Raw genomic sequence first — 17896 nt, forward strand, 5'->3', positions numbered from 1 at the left:
AGCAAAGACTCAACCGTGAACTTCCAAAAGACCTCCGGGATAAAGTTGTGGAAAGGCACAGATCAGAGAATGGGTATAAAAATGTTTCGAAGGCCTTGAATATCCCTTGGAGCAAAGTCAAGACAATCATTAAGTAGTGGAAGGTGGTATGGTATCACAAAAACCCTGCATAAGTCAAGACACCCCTCCAAACTGGATGACCAAGCAAAGAGGAGACTGAACAGAGAGGCCACCAAGAGGCCAATGGCAACTTTGAAAGAGCTACATGCCTTTATGGCAAACACTGATCACTGTGTGCATGTGACAACAACATTCGAAGCACTCCACACGTCTGGCATGTACGGTCAGGTGGCAAGAAGGAAGCCAGTACTAAAAAAGCCCACCTCGAATCTCGTTTGAGGCATGCAAAAAAAAAAAAAAACAATCAAGATATTCTGAAATGATGCGGCAAAACGTTTTGTGATCAGACGAAACCAGGATGGAACTTTTCGGCATAAATGCAAAACATTATGTTTGGCACAAATCTAACACAACACCACCCAAAGAACACCATCCCTACTGTGAAGCATAGTGGTGGCAGCATCATGTTATGGGGATGTTTCTCATCTGCAGGGGCTGGGGCACTTGTCAGGACAGAAGGGAAAATGTATGGAGCAAAACACAGAAAAATCCAAGGGGAAAACCTTCTGTGTTCTGCAAGAAAGCTGAAATTGGGACGGAATTTCACCTTTCAGCATGACAATGACCCAAGGCACAAAGCCGAAGCTACACTGGAGTGGCTAAGGAACAAAAAATAAAAATGTCCTTGAATGGCACAGTCAGAGCCCTGACCTAAATCCAATCAAAAATATGTGGCATGATTTGAACATTGCTGTCCATCAATGCTCCCCACACAACTTGACTGAGCTTGTACAGTTTTGTGCAGAAGAATGGGTAAATATTGCCCAATCAAGGTATGCAAAGTTGGTGGAGACCTATCCCAACAGACTCACAGCTGTAATTGCTGTCAATGGTGCTTCCACCAAGTATTAACCCAGGAGGGTGGACACTTATCCAACCAAGATATTCTCGTTTTGTATTTTTAATTAATTTTCTGAAATTTGTTTTTCACTTGGAAGTTGTGGGTTACGAAGTGTCAATTAAGGTGGAAAAAGTCTGATTTAAGGCAATTTAATTCCAGGCTACAAGGCAACAAAAGGTGAACATTTTGAAGAGGGGGTGTAGACTTTCGAGGCACTGTGAGGAAAGTGATTTAGCAAAATAAATAAAAAAATTAAAACTTCATCTTTAACAAATCGTTGCAGCCTGTATCAAGCCAAGGCATTGTTGAGAAAGCCAAAAAAGGGCAGCTTAAGACTCTTGCGAGCTGACAGAGGATGACCAAGATGGCGTGTCACCAATATTTTGGTTTTTCGTGATGAGCACCCCCTAAATTATCTTCAAAAGGTTTGTTTAAATTAACCTAAACATCCAATTTCATTCATGCACCACCCTGGAGTTCCCTGTGTGTGCATGAAAAGTTTGGGGCCCACTAGGTTTCATGGTTTTGGAGCTATGGTGGAGATGTACCGAATGACGGATCGACTGACACACACTGACATTTATTATGATAGATGGCACAATGACATAATAACACCTATTATTTGAGTTCAATGAAATGAAGTGACAGCACTGTTAAAATGCTTGGCCACAAAAACAGAGACAATTAAATACAATCATGGCGTTTTTTAAAATTTTTTATAAGACAATTTAAGAGATCCAAGCACCCATTAGGACCATACTCTGTGCAGTGCGTTGGTGCTGCTGAAGCAGTCACCTTGGCTGTTGGGCACAATCCTGGATGGGTCACCACTCCGATGCAGGATACCAGCAAGCTGGTACTCATTTTGCCGACATCAGAAGGATGACAGGCAGTCAACCCCACCTGGTAGTAATTCAACATCTGAGCAGGATTTGAACTCAAGACCCTAGGATCTTCAGCCCACCACCCTAACCATCAAGCCAATACCAGGCATAATTTAAGAGACGATGATGTCACAATGACGTGATATCGCCTAATAGATCAGTTTAAAAGAAATGATATAATTGAATTCCTTGACCTCAAAAACAAACTTAGCAATGAAAAATCTCTACTTTTTTTTTTCCTTTCATAATGTCCCAGTAATTAAAAGATAATTACGTCATACAGACCATGCCGGTTATCCCATTTTTTAGAGCATGACATTTTTTTTTCAGTCCTTTAGCCCAAATGGTACTTCGTTTGCATTTGTCCACCATGTAACAATCCTTGTAATTTTTATCTTCAAGTCACCTCACTGATGTTTCTTCGTTCTCAATTTCAGCCTGGTGTTATGCGCCAATTGAACGAGCAAATAAAACGCGATTTAATCCACATTATCGCCACCCTGTAGCACAAAACCCCAAGGACCAACGCAGTGAAATAGGCAAACAGATTCAAAAACAACCCTTGGTGGTTACAAATCTCCACTAAAAGCTAAATTACAATTTGAACTCTGCTTTTGAACTGAAGGGAAAAAATGCATTTCAACTGCTCGGTGTCGGCAGGCTAACGGTAAAGAACATAAAGTTGTTTGTTTATTGAAAATAAATGCAAGTCCATGGAGTTAGAATGAAAATTATATGAATTTAATGTTTTATCACAAGTCTCAAGGGGAAAATGGCAAGGGGAAATGGTATGTTAGCAGTTCTTTGTTCAACACTGTCTTGCTTCCCTTGAACTCCATGGAGACTTGAGAAGTGCAGATAGAAATCGCAACACGATTGCACACTGTACATACTTTGCTCAACGCAATGGATCACCATTCCATAAGATTATGCTCTTGTAGAAATGAACACTTCATAACAGACGACAAACTTATTGGTATTTCAAGCATCTCTCAATCATAAACACAATAACAACAGCAAAGCAATTTCAATGCATTCCATGAAGTCATCTCTCTGCACAATCTAAAGTACGTAAAGGACAAGAAAGGTTTTGCAACCACCATTGCAACCATCACTTCTCAGATAAGTGTTGGACATCTGAACTTTAATTGTAAACAGTAAATATCTCCTCCTCCTCCTCCTCCTCCTCCTCCTCCTGCTCCTCCTCCATATGCAGCACAAGGCTGCGGGTAATATCATTGACTGAGGGTGTGTCTGTGCTGCTGATGCAATGACCCCATTACCAGTACACTGGTACTCATTTCGCCGATCTCAGAAGGATGACAGGCTGAGTCAACCCAACATGGTGTTAATTCAACGACCAACAGGGGCTCAGACTCATGACCCGAAGATCCCAAGCCAACCACCCTCACCGCTAAGCCAACACCAGGCATTAACAAATAGCTGTGCCTGTAGATATAGACAGTTAGTGGCAGAATGGCTCTCGAGTTAACATTGGTCATCCTCCCATGAGAACTGCATTGTCAAACTTACTTCTCAAACGTCTTGTCACTGCACATATGTCATTGCATTGTCTGGGTAACACGGGTCTTGGTAGTAACGCCTATATGTACCTCGTGACCCCACTAAAGCCGCAAGCAGAAGTTTAGGACAGGAACTTGGAATTTGATCAAGGTGCCGGCCTAGACACCATCGGTAAGACCTTTATAACATACACCAGTTCATACAAGCATACGGGTCCACTGCTTAACAATCTAAATTAGTGGTGTATGGCTGGAGCATCCTCTCCGAGTTTGGGAGGTCAGTGGTTCGAGCCCAACCCTGGCTGAGTCATACCAAAGCCTTTTAAAATGGTACGTGCTGCTTCATGCCTGGTGTTGGCTTAATGGTTAGAGTGGTGGGCTTGGGATCCTAGGATCCTGAGTTCAAATCCGCCTTTTCAGTTGAATTAATACCAGGTGGGGTTGACTCAACCCGTCATCCTTCCGAGGTCGGCAAAATGAGTGCCAGCTTGCTGGTGTCCTGTGTCGGAGTGGCGACCCGTCCAGGATTGTGTCCAATAGCCAAGGAGACTGCTTAAGCATCACCAATGCTCTGCACAGAGTATGGTCCCAATGGATGGATGCTACTTCCTTTCTTGACACCAAACATTTATAAACGTTAGAGCACAAACAAACGACCATAGGTTGGTAACCATTGTGCAAGCTTGATGAACTGTTGGAATGTGTTGAAGTTCTTGTAAGGTATAGGGAAAGACAGGATTATTATTATCCATTCGAGAGACGGCACACTCACCGATTCAACACCCTACCTACGAAGCACTCGTGTGACGGTTTAACGCCGGTTCAGTTGGCAAAACAGGGATAGATCAAAGGATGAGCTTCCTCTTAGCTGCCCTGTCACCCCAAACAACAAATAAAGTCACCAGATAAGGCACTGCAGCTGAACCCCCCAGTTTGTTTGGATTTGCCATATGAAATATCCAACATTTCTCCAATCTGCAGTTATACTGTTGAGCACTATATAATGCACATTACATGAAGGAGATGAGGCCAGAATGACTAAACAAGTTGTACAAGAGATTTTGCCCTTGGGGTAATAGTATCTTTAGACGAGTGCTCAAACTGCAACTCCAAACAAATAAAAAGCTACAAATTTGTCACGGAAGTGATTTCAGGATTATTCTCTGTATACGTATTTTTGAGTGAAATCAAGCAACTTGAATGGGAAAAAAATAAAATAAACCTACATTCATATTTTCATTGCTGGGAGCTGCCAAAAGTGTGCTCACATCCTGTGCAAAAGTTGCGTGAAAATAAAGTTTCATCTGCTCTACATCATCGCATAAACATCATTCCCATACGTCATCCCAGAAAATCTGTCTCCCTCGATTTTGTGCATTTTTACTCGGAGAATAGTCATTCTTCATGAAGCGCTGCCCTGCGGTGGTTTTTAACATCGACCGCTTTCGACTCAAGTTTCATGAATTGTCTGATTATGAAGCAGCATTTGCAGCACGTGACTCATCTTGACCATGTGATGACCTGGAATTTGCTACTACACAAATCCGGAGTACCCGTAACCATTTGCCTACTGGAGGCTCCTTGGTTTTAGAGACGTGTCAAACGTGTCACAGAAAAACTGCCTTGATGTCACTTCGAGAAAAAAGCAACCCAAGGGGAGGATACAATTGATGAGCTTTGTCTCCAGAGTGTAGTTCCAAGATATCGCTCACTTATCTCACAGTCGCTGTACTTGAAGACAGCTTACAGATGTATTCCAGTGAAACATCCCATCTTTAGCAATACCTCAGGCATTTTAACAAATAAAAGCAGTGTTTTAACGAGATACTGAAATACAGATGATAGAAAAGCTACAAAAAGTTGCAACTGTCATGAACCCCAAGCAAACATGCTACAGTTAAAACTATAGTATATGAGAGTTGTACTGTCATATACTATAATTGGTAACAGGTCCTACTACAGTAGTCTGCAGAGAATTACGACAGGAAAGGAATTTTGCCTGGGTTATATCAAAAGAGAATCGCAAATTCTCGGTCCACGAGACCGACCACACTTTGCAATTCTCAATTGCACAAAGCAAGTGTGAAAACTTGGCAACAAGTCAGGATTAACCAAAGGAACCTTTAAATTCTGTATGGCGTACCTCCTTATATGGGCTACTCTGTGAATGAAGTCATCTTGAAAGCCCGCAGGTAGGTTTCATTTCACCCAACTCAACGCCCAAACTTGACAATCCTTACTCAGTTGACGTCAGCTGCTCGACTGTGCAAGTGTGCGAATTTCCAAGCGGTTTTTTGGATTGCAAGCCCCGCCTCGACTGAGACCCACATTCCTCGGCAGTTTTCCCTCCCCCGATTCTTATCCCCAAACCATGCAGCACTATATTTCTTCCAATGCCAACAGCATCCCTCCCTGAAAGCCATTCCAACAGCTAAGGCAGAAACCAAACAGCGGTTGCCTTTCATTTCCTGGTGGCAGGCTACGAAGAAGACGTAATCGCCTTGGCCTATATATATATATATATATATTCTTTCTTTCTTTAAAGGACAAAGCCCACTGATCAACAGTTCAAGCTTAATGCTTTTTAACGATAGGTGGTTGCAATACATGCATTTGATGCCAAGAAGTATTTTGGTGCAAGTAAACCAAACCATCAAAACAATCACATTCAAGGAGATTAAAAGCCGAATGGAAAATAATAAATTTGACATGAAGTGCACTGTTACCTTCTTTTTCAAATTAACATTGCATGAAATCAGCCTGCTTGCACAATTTTCCTTTGAATGAATTTGCATATTAAAGATGGATATCCAACCTGGTTTTTCAAAATATGTCTCTCCGAGCATGGGATACCTGGCACTGCATCAGGGGGGAGGCGAGGAAGTGGTTCCCGGCGCTGCCTGGCCGGGTGAGCTTTTCCCAGCAGGGGTTTTGGGACATGTTTGACATTGAAAATCCATGGAGTTATTAGCCTCATGGTGGTTACCTTTTGCCTGCTGGCCAGCAGCAGCACTGCTTGACCACACACCCCAATATACCCTTTTAGCAGCCTTCGGTGGCCTCAAATTGGACATCAAGGCCAACGTGTGGTCGCTTTAAAACTTTGCCCAGATTCTGAAGTTCCTACACCCAAATATTGAGGCGTTCTAGGTACTACGTTTCGGCCGTGAAAGAATAACGTAGAAACACACAAACACTTGAAAATATGTAAATACGTGAACACTTTGATCAACAGTTGTATTGTCTTTCCATAAATTCAGAATGAAGAAGTAGTCTTGCTGGTGAAGGTTCGTGTCGATCTTCTTCGGTGGACATGTCAAACAATCGATGAAATCAACAGATCGTTGATTGAGGTATGCTAACCGCCCTGGGAATCAGGATAAGCTGACGTTTCTTGCGGCAACCCTTGGCGAAGCAAGGATTGACATCCGAAAACTCAGTTTAGCCTCGATTCCCACGGTGGTTAGCATACCTCAATCAATGTCCTGTTGATTTCATCCACTGCTCTCCATAAATGTGCCTTTTGGAAATGGGGAGAGCAATGATGCGTTTGTGGAAAGCAGAGCTCCATGCAAGAATAAAAATCTGTTTCCTTTTAATCCCAAGATATTCATCATTTCCCAACTTCCTACAACAGACTGCAATCACTATACTCAAAAGAAAAGAAAAGAAAAAAAAACATGTTCAATGGCTTTGTTGTTCTTTATTAATCCCAAATGATGTTTCTTTATCTTGGAGTATGGAGCTCTGAGCTGGCCTGGATACAAAGTTGCAAAGCATCTCTTTAGAAGATTGCATTTTCCTCAATCCTCCAAGTCGGCTCGATAGGTAGTTTGAAAGTACTTGATGCAATGTGACTGCCTTACGGATGTGACCCCCAGATTTCCTCCGACTGTATGTATATTTTCCGTACACTTTTTCAAAATGATTGACAAGACTAAAAGTTAGATTTTTTTTTTCCAAATTTTCAGTGGAATAAGAATCAATTCGCTGTTGATCATTGGTAATTCCTGGGCTGGCAGGATGGCTTGGAGGTACACACAATCAACTCGAATCTGTCTGGTTGTAGGTTCAAATCCAGACCCAGCTAGAAACTATCATTCTGGTGTTTTCTGGGCAGGGTGAATCATCAACGTGTGCACCGTCCTCCCTCGGATGGACGTTAAATGGAGCATCCCACCTTCTGGCATTAGTTGGTGGACGTTAAAGATCCTGTGGCGTCATTTGCGAAGAGTAGGTGAGCCATTGCAAACACCCCTGGCCAAATTCCTGTCCTAACCAGCAGAGGGCACCGCATCAGTGGCACAACCGTGCCGTCAGCCTGCATCAGTGGCAATTCCACTCTGCAGCCTCGTGCTGCAGAAGAAAGAAGATTATCAATTCCTCATCATAATAATCAATTCCGTCGACGGTTTTCTTTCAGCTTCTTGCATTTGCATCCGAACATCGTTTTATCTGCTTTGTTGACCGTGTTGTACAATCTCTGAATAAAAATGAATTTATTAAAATATTTATTTGATCAAAAAACTGACTGCTTTGAACACAGTCCAACTATCATCACATCAAGCAAACAGTCAAGCGGGCAAGAGCTGTATAGTGTCATTTTACTGAGCAGACAGCCTTCAATACATTCAATGGGCCTTTGTTTGTGATGGTGCTTCCTTCTGACAAGGTCACACAGTGTGCAAGGATGAGTAAAAGCAGAGCGATACAAACACATTGAAGAAATCTGTGATCGGAACATGATTGGCATGTGTTCAAATGGGGACCAAAATTTGAAGCAAACCAGATCGTGGTAGCAGCAAACATTAGATGTCGGGAGAGAGAAAGGCAGAGAGCACTAACGTAACGAGTTAAGCGAGAACAGTATAATCTGGAAAATGTGGAATGAAGAGCCATGATACAAGATGAGAGCAGAAAACTGATTACATACAGATGAGACTATCAGTTTGATATCCACAGTGGAAGAAAGTACTGTATCGGGGTGACCTTGACCATACAAACTGGAGAGCCTTGTACAATTCCGAATGGTAGCAGCACTGTGCCATGTGGGCTGTCTGTAATTACCTAATCTGGACAATTTGCAGGACAAAAGCCTGGCTTATTTGACATCCCTCGTCATAATGGTGTCCTTTTCTTGCTCTGCAATTCTACTGCACCGCAGTCAAAGACGAGTCAGAAATAAACCTTGTTGTGAATAAATTGTAAATTGGACTTTCAAATTGAATTGCAGATAAATATTTGTTGCTGTTGCTGTTTGTTTGTTATTATTTTTGGAACCCATCAATTTCCCCACTCCAAAGGTAATATTAATTTCTGTGCTTTCTTTCACACAGGCTTTGCAAACGAAGACCACTCCAATCCGCATCAATTAAGTTAACAATTCACTAGTTTCCATTCCATCCACATGATCATCAGTTGGGGTTCAGAGGATAGCTCCAAAGTGGAACACTCAACCTTTGAGCCGTCTAATCTGGCCTGGATTGCCAAACTCAACATAAATTGTCACCCTGGTGCTTCACAGACAGGGTATTGCATAAATGAGAGTGCTCTCCATCGGATGGGATGTTAGATGGGGGGTGTTTAACAGCATTTCCTGGGGAATGTAAAATATTTCGCAGTCTGTCACGAATCCCTGAGGTCACACACAAAACTCAAACTCCAGTTGACCTCTCGGCTTAATCACAGGGTATTTTCCCAATGACCTAAGGACCTTTCACTGTTGTCGAACCCTGTGCAAAGAAGCCAAATCGTTTACCTTGCGCTACGGTTGCGGTATCACAAACTTCACAATAGAGCATCCAATCCAACCTCAAACTATGGATGTGTACCGTTCACTAATCCAAGGAACTCCAGGATTTCAAAAACAACCTCGTTTTTTTTTAATGAACTATGCACACATTCCCGACATGGCCGGTTCACCGATTCATGGATACGATGCATGCAATCAACCATTACCCACGCACCCAAAACATTTTTTCCAGCGCAGCATATAAATGCTTTTAACCTAAGGATCTCAACATAGTCTCTGGGCAGAGTAAAATGCTTACACGTGCAAGACGTGTAAGACACACACGGGGAGCCTTTTCTCAGGCCTTTGTGTCCTTGGTTGTGGACTTAGATTAAACTGCTGTTGTTGTGGTTTTATTGTCCATACCAGTCGAGGCGGTCAAAGCATTTATCCTGACCTTTTCTCAAAATGTGCAGAATCAGGTGAAGAGTGGGCATATTCATTTTGAGTCAAACCGAGAGGAAAGACGCCATCTTTTTTGGCTTTAAAAAAAAAATCCTAATTATTATTTTCTACCTTATTAAAGCCCCGAGTACAGAATACAGAGGTTGTGAAACATGGAAAAGTTAATAAGAGCATATTGATCGGAGATGACACACATACAAGGTCCAAAATTGCTCGTATAGGTTGAATTTCTCTCGAGCCGGGAAGCCCACCTCCAACAATGGACTCGACTAGCAAGCCTGGATGGCCGAGTCGAGCCTGTGGTTTAACATGCACTCCAAGGCTCAAGAGAATGTCTGTACCTGTGGATATGTTATCTCCTCCTCATGATAATCTCATGTCATCTGCTCAATCCTTCTTAACCCGCACATACGAGGCAAATAGTGGGGTTAAGCAACAGGTTCCGTTGTCTGTCTGTCCGTCCATCTACAAACGTCAGTTTATGATCGAGGAACAACTTCATTTCAATTGAAATGTTGTATTTTGAACATGAATCGGAAAACGAAACTGCGGTTTAGCAGAACCTTGGCACTGAATTCATCCCGATCGTACATGCACAGAGGGGAGCAAGATAATTATTTTAGACAGCCTGCCTGTCTGGCAGTCAAACAAAATTGAAAATCATTACAAACAGGAAACGTACCGTTTTAAGGACTTCATAGATGATACAAACAACAGGCACAAATAAGTTATATAATGTGTTAAATAAGGTGGTGTGAAAGCCACAGCATCAATGGTGGTCCATCCATCCATTGGGACCATACTCTGTGCAGATCGTTGGTGCTGCCTAAGCAATCTCCTTGGCTATTGGGCACAATCCTGGACGGGTAGCCACTCTGACACAGGACATCAACAAGTAAGTACTCATTTTGCCAACCTCAGAAGGATGACAGGCTGAGTCAACCCCACCTGGTATTAATTCAACATCCAAGGGGGATTTGAACTCAGGATCCTCGGATCCCAAGCCCACCACCTTAACCATTAAAGCAACACCAGGCAGAATGGTGGTAAACTTCCGGAATTAATTATTTTTTATACGACTTTTGAAATCCACGCTTTATTCCAATTGAATCATATACTTCAAACGCTGCAGAACACAAATCACCTTTTTATCGCTTCCAAAAACCTCCAGTTTTGCGGTATTTGGACATGTTATATAAGGTAGTGTATAAGACTGCATCAATGGCACTAAACTTCCGGAATTTTTTGATACGACCTTTAGCCCAAGGGTTCGTGGACAAAAATCTCGACGACTTTGCATAACACGGGTTCAATGGACCTGGGAACTGAAACAAAGTAAACTTGCAAAATATATTGTTATTGTCCCTACTTTTATATACAATGTTTGAGCTCATGGATATTTGCAAAAAAATATAAATAAATAAATTTTGATCTCACTTGAAGAAAAGCAAAAAACAAAAAGCAATGTCTATTTATTTACATTTTTTATGTTTTTTTTTTTATTTTATACAAAGTTGTGGTTCGTCTTGGAGTATTTGCTCAAAAAAAAATTGCTCAGAAAATGTCGATTCACTGATTTTTTTTTTTTTGACTTTCCATCAGTGGCCTTTCAGTCAACAGCTCAGGAAATGAAACAAAATAAAATACTTTATATGCAGGGTGGGGGCATTTATATCTGACACATTTGCAATCTTTCTCTCTGGAAGCAGTCTTGGCATAACGAATTATTGTTTTCTTTGTTTTACAGATAATACTTGAACGTTTTTAATGATGGAGCACTGAATGCAATGAGCATTTTTTTTTCTAAATTTTTAATTTTCTGTAAATGCGATGAGCATGCTAATTTCACAAACAAGGTCATCATGACAGATGAGGTACACTTTGATTTGGCAGATTTAACTCCATCAGATTTCTTCCTCTGGGGATTTCTGAAGGGAGAAGTTTATAAGGAACATCCAACATCGATCGATGAATTGAAGGCAAACATCACTGTAACCATCCGCTCTATTTATCAAGAGACATTGCTTGCGGTAATGAACAATATGATGATCCGCTGTCATGAATGCACGAATTCGAAAGGGGCCCATTTGTCTGATGTAATTTTTAAGAAACAAAGAATCAAAATTGATTTTAAAAAGTTGAAGTATGTGCCGATGTTGTATCGAAATTTTATTTTATTTGGTTTAGAAACAAAAAAGTTATAAGGATAATAAAAGCGTCAGATATAAATGCCCCACCCTGTACAAGCGTGCATTCCCGAATATCTAACATTTCAATCATTCGAGACGTCTCGTATTCTAACATTACATCACATCAACCTTTGAGATGTTTTTCCTTCATCGAACCAACCATCTTTACATGGAGAACAAAACCATTCGATTTGCTGAACATCAATGCAATGACTACAAGTTTATTAGATACCATAGTGATGAAATAATAAACCTGCAAAAAACGAAACACTTGACAACAGAAAATGAAACAGACACTACCTGTCCTGAAGCTCACCTGGATCAGGAGCAACAGTCACTCAAACCCCCCGCAGACCCTTCAGACCCTGAATTTTTTTTAATGCCGTGAACAATCTTTGAAACATCAAGGGTGATGAAGGTTGTGGTCAAGTTTCATCGAAATAGTGTGCTCGTTTGGCATCATATATGAAGCTTATTGCCAATTGTGTGTTTGGTTCAAATGATAATGACTGAAGTGAGTCACTTACTCTCTCTCTCACTCACTCATCTATGGACACTGCTCAATCGCATTAGCTCACCTGACTAAAGTGTAGGTGAACGAATAATACAAAATAGACTGACCAAACCAAACGGAAAATCGGCTGTCCTGCCTGCAGGGCCAAACAAACGCAGGAAAAACTAGAGTAATTAGACTGCGCGCAGTCGACGGGTATGTCTCTGCTCTCCCGCACAAACACTTGAGTATTGACATATTTGACCCTTGACCTTTATCACATCTGGCCCAAAATCTAATCGGTTAATCGCCCTGTCTAACTTTACCTTTGCACCAAGTTTGATGAAATTCTGTCCAACATTTCTTCAGTTAGGGCGTAAACAGTAAAAGTCCAGAGTTTGACCTTGACCTTTATCACATCTGGCCCGAAATCGAATCACTTAATTGCCCTGTCTTACTTTACGTTTTTACCAAATTTGATGAAATTCTACAATTTGCTTCTTGAGTTATCGCGTAAACGAAAATACGGGCGGACGGGCGGCCGGACGGACTTGCGGGCGGACGGACGGGCGGGCGGGCGGGCGCACACAATGTCTCCGGTACCCTTGGTGCGGAGGCATAAAAAGCACACTATATTAAACCTCATAAAAGAAAATAATGAGAATAAAAAGAAACTGACCTTAATCAAAGGGAGAACCCGCTCGTACATGATTTCCGATAAATGAGGATGGATACAGGAAAGGTTCGAATAGCACTCAAAACGAAGAAGCCGCACCTCACGGATCACGTGATATTTCGTCAGAAGAAAAAAAAATTGTAGATTCAAAAATCATGTGAAGGAAAAAGAAAATACTTATCTTTATCACTAAATCGATTTGCCGATCCGCTTTGAAAGATCGTAAAGTATACACGAAGTTGAGAAGAAAAAAAAAAACTCAGGAAATACGTGAGAAACCAAGATGGTGAAAACACATCGGAGCTTTCAAAATAACTTAAATACATCACAGCAGATGACCCGGAGATGACGAACCTTGAATGAAATGCGTCATATGCAAATGATGATGGACACATTGCAAAATGCAACCAGGGGTTCAATGGACCCAAGACACGCAGTCTCGGGGTAGCGTTTTTAATATGGAATAGGCAAAGCCGAGAAGCGAACGTAGAATTCTTCTTACGTTCGCTTCGACTTTACCTATAACTTGTTCACACCTGTATACTTGCCAACGAGACCGTGGTACGTGTAAGCACCACACAGCTGATGATTTTGACGCAATTTCCGGTTACTTCGGCCTGGATTCGGGATCAGCGACCAAATAATGTAAATCACGATTAAAAATTATTTTTTGATGATGCGGGAGATATCTTTATTAAAATTAACTTTGGGAAAAAATAATTGAATAAATAAATAAATAAACAATCACTTCTGGTCAACAATAAAAGAAAATATAAGTTCCGGAAAGAGTTTCAAAATCACTCCCGGTAATGTTAAATACAAAAAAACACTTCCTGTCATGAAAAAATCACTTTCGGAAGTGTAAAATTCACTTTGGGAAAAAAATAATTGAATAAATAAATAAACACTTCCGGTCATGATCTCCCGGCATGCATCATTCCCCATGACAAAAACCGGAAACAAAAAAAAACCCAGAAACAAAAAAAAAATGGAAGCAAAAGGGTCATCGCCAACGACACAGATTCACAATTGCCAGGGTATTGTGTTGTTTTTGTTGTTTCCTATTCTCTCAGGTGCACGCGTTAAGTAATATTCACAAGATAGAAATAAAACCCGATCGTGATTATACACCGCACAGCGTTTAAAAACAACCGGAAGCAAAAGGTCATATCCAACGACACGGATTCCAAATAGCCAGGGGTATTGTGATATTGTTGTTTCCTATTCTCTCACATGCACGCGTTAAGTATGAAGCTCACTGCGTTCGCTATTAAATGTAAATAAATTATTCCCATTAAAACTGAACGGAATCAAGAAAAGATTAAACCACTGAAACGTTGTAAAAACACGACTTGAGGGACACATGAAAGGGCATGCAAATAGAAATTGAAATAAACAAGCTCAAATGAGCTAATTAAAGTGTATAATTACGGACTAAGTAAAGTATATAATCAAAATATGATTTCAGATTTGAGGATCAAATCTCACGGACTAAATAACTGTCAAAATCTGAAGTGAAATCTGAAAAAAAACCAAAATATTACCGATTCTTAAAACTAAGCATGTATCGTGAAAGCTTAAAGCAAGGACGTGCATCTTCCTTCTCCATATTTACACAAGAAAATGTAAAATTACCAAAGAATTAATCTTAACTCTTTTTGCTGTTTCTCTCAAAGTGTAACTTCATTGAGTGCAATGAAAATAATTACCGTAAAATTTTGAATACAAGGTGCACTCGAGTATGCACTTCAATATTTTTGACCCTTTCTTGACAGAACAAGCTCAAATGAGCTAAGATCCTCGTCCTCTTAATGATGACGTCATAAAAACGAATAGGACGTCATTGTGATGTATCAGATTTGCGATAAATTATCTGTGTTAATGCCCGGCTTGATTCCCGCAAACAAAATTCAAACAGCTTGCCTAGTTTCGGAGATAATGGTGTAGGCGATTTCCATTAGCGGCGATATTATGACATTAACTTTTTTTCTAGGAAGAATTTCCAAAATCGGAGATGGTTACTGTGTGCGCGTGGGCTTTCTGCATATATATGGCAAGTTTCATGAAGATCCGATGAAAACTTTGGGTTGTGAAACAAAAAATGTCAAAAATTAGGAATGACGTCATAAAAATAAATATGACTTCATAGTGATGTATCGTCATAGTGATGACGTGTATATGTGCGGTAATTCATCTCTGCTAATGCCCTGTTCGATTCCCGCATATAGAATTCAAAAAACTTTCCTAGTTTCAGAGATAATTTTTTAGGCGATTTCCATTAGCGGAGATAATTTGACGTCATAACTTTTTTTCTTGGAGGAATTTTTAAAATCGGAGATGGTTACTGTCTGCGCAGGGTATTTTTACATACAGGTATCCTTGTCACACACTGCGCAGGGTGTGTGACAAGGACGAACTGATTCGGTTTTGCTGATGATCCGAATCCGGATCCGGCTACTAGAATTTGTTAAGTGATTCTCCACCATTGAGAGATCACGTATAGCATGATATTTCAAAAATGTATTGAGCTCGATATGTTCTCGTGGATCAGGCATTACGTGGCGGAGGTATGCGCTCTACCGAGTACCCTTCTCGTTTTGAATGTGATCAACCAGAGACTAAAATTTAAACTGTTAATTACATGTGGCACAAAAAAGGATTGATTGTTTAAATCTACAAGTCCTCATTTCTTTCATGGTAACATCTGAAATCGATTAGTACAATTACTGAAAGTGCCAAGCAAAGTATGTAACTGCTGAAGGTATCATAGTTCATGATGATGAGTGAGGGGTGAGGGAGAGAGGGTTTGGAGAGAGAGAGAGAGAGAGAGAGAGAGAGAGAGAGAGAGAGAGAGAGAGAGAGAGAGAGAGAGAGAGAGAGAGAGAAGCACCAAGACAGGAAACAGACAGATGCGGAGAAGCCATGAGGAAAGTACTGAGAGTGCATCAACAACAATGCTACGAAAATCCAAAATCAACGTAAGGACATGGCATATTGTAATTTGCATTGGCTTGGAGACCTTGGCACATTGTATGCAATTCGACTAATTGTGCACGTGATTCTTAGTGATCGCATCCACATTCTCCTATCAGGTGACAAAGAATGGCATCACTCCAGTGAGTTCATGATCAAACTGCTCACATGTCTGAGTGAACTTGGGATTTCTCTGGAAGTGCATTCCTGATCTGGCTAGAGCTTCCAGCTGCTGCCATTATGCACTTAACTATCACAACTAACCATCTTGTCACCCACGACAAGGTGTATTGGAATATCGCCATCAAGGAAGAAGGACTGCATCAAGGACTGGATGTAAAATTGTGGCTGCTACATTTTTTGAGGACTAAAGAGGACATCTCATGCATACAGTTGTCCACCCTTCTCGTCATTGCACCATGGGTAGTTGGTTGATGTATATCATTAATGAGTATTAAAAGTTTTGATGTGTAATTTGAATGTTTTGATCTGGATTTCGGACGTAATGCCCTCACGTAGTCAACCCCTTGCGATCAATGGAATCCTCTCATCTCTCCCAGTGGATGCTGGAACACTCCAAGACAATGTGTTGGGCCCAGTCTTGTTCCTCATATGCCCAAATGACCCTTTCTATGCTCCAGAAAACCCTCAAATTATTTTTTGCAGATGCCTCTACATCATGTCATGCAGTACCCTCATGGCACTGGCATGTAGAAAGCAACGGCATAATTCTCTGCCGATTAGGCATCATCTTCTGATCTAGGAAATGGAACGTGGTGTTTAATCCTAGCGAATCTCTTCGTCTCACTTTGTCTCTCGAAGGACCATCAAATGGCCCCACCGAACTACTCTCATGGTCAGCCACTGGAAGCTAGATGTTCAAGCCAGTATGCAATTTGTCATGCCAAGTATGCACATCCGTTGAACGACTTATACAAGACATACAGTAATGACTTCAGCATTCGATCATCATGCAATATCAGCTCACTCAAGAGTGACGGTGTTATACAGCAGTGTTTGATCCAATCCTCAAACATCTTCTCAATTAAAGCTTCTCAACCCCAATTTATCAATATCCTCAGCAATTTCAAGAATACCCCACAGTGTTGTTCTTTCATGCGAAAACTCCAGTGCCCCATGAGCGTTCGGGTTTGCGTTCTAAATACATAATATTTCAGCTTCATTGTGGTAATAATTACATTTTCAATTGTTCTTTTTTGTTTTGTTTTTTTTTTAAGACAGACGGTTGAAGTTGAGCCAAGTTGGCTCATGACAACGAATTATGATGTGAAGTGGGCCAAGGAAATATAAATATATTTTATGAATATTAAAATGTACTCCGTACAGTTACTGCTCATGTTCAGACTTCATTCTGTATTGAATCAGTAAAGCATTGCAGGTTAAGTGTTCTATTATTAACCTAGAGAATTTTTATTTTTCTCAGTAATGCAATTTTGATGCAAATGTGTTTGCTAAAGTATCCAGCAGCATGATGAGTCAGCAACACCAGCTACCAATCACATTAAATAAGAGAAAAACAAAACAAAAACTTCAAGAATATATTTGAGACAAACAATGCACAAAGTGATGACAATGATCGGCACCATCACCGTCGGATTTCTCGAACTTGTGATAAAACACTTAATAATACCATTCCTTTCATGCCATAAAGACACATAGGGCTGCCAAGACAGTTCCATTGGCAAGGAGTACAATCCTGGACAGATCATCACTCTGACACAGGTTACTTCAAATGTTTATTACGCCAATACACTGGTACTCATTTTGCTGACCTTGGAAGGATGACAGGCTGAGTCAACCCCACCTGGTGTTAATTCAACGAAAAACTGGGGCTCAAACTCAGGACCCTTAGTTCTGAAGCCAACCACCCAAACCACAAAGCCAACACCAGGGATCGATAAAACACTTACTTCAACTCAA

At 40.9% G+C, this 17896-nt stretch overlaps 1 protein-coding gene across 11 annotated transcripts in view; it reads right to left on the reverse strand.

The window, feature by feature from the left end:
• The window catches only part of LOC147032393 (zinc finger protein 385D-like), a 722012-nt gene that overhangs the window by 557434 nt on the left and 146682 nt on the right, over nucleotides 1-17896 (reverse strand). For 3 of the 11 annotated variants that reach the window (XM_085869983.1, XM_085869980.1, XM_085869984.1), the window contains exon 1: nucleotides 5572-5685. The exons of 6 other annotated variants lie outside the window; for them this stretch is intronic. The gene's annotated coding sequence lies outside the window, so the exon portion shown is untranslated. Of the gene's footprint in view, nucleotides 1-5571; nucleotides 5712-17896 lie in introns of those variants that run through there. 2 more of the 11 variants (XM_085869981.1, XM_085869974.1) reach the window with 2 other exon arrangements.

Source organism: Eptatretus burgeri, chromosome 2, assembly GCF_056783735.1.
Source record: "Eptatretus burgeri isolate ZD-2024b chromosome 2, Ebu_testis_v1, whole genome shotgun sequence".
Lineage (NCBI taxonomy): Eukaryota > Metazoa > Chordata > Myxini > Myxiniformes > Myxinidae > Eptatretus > Eptatretus burgeri.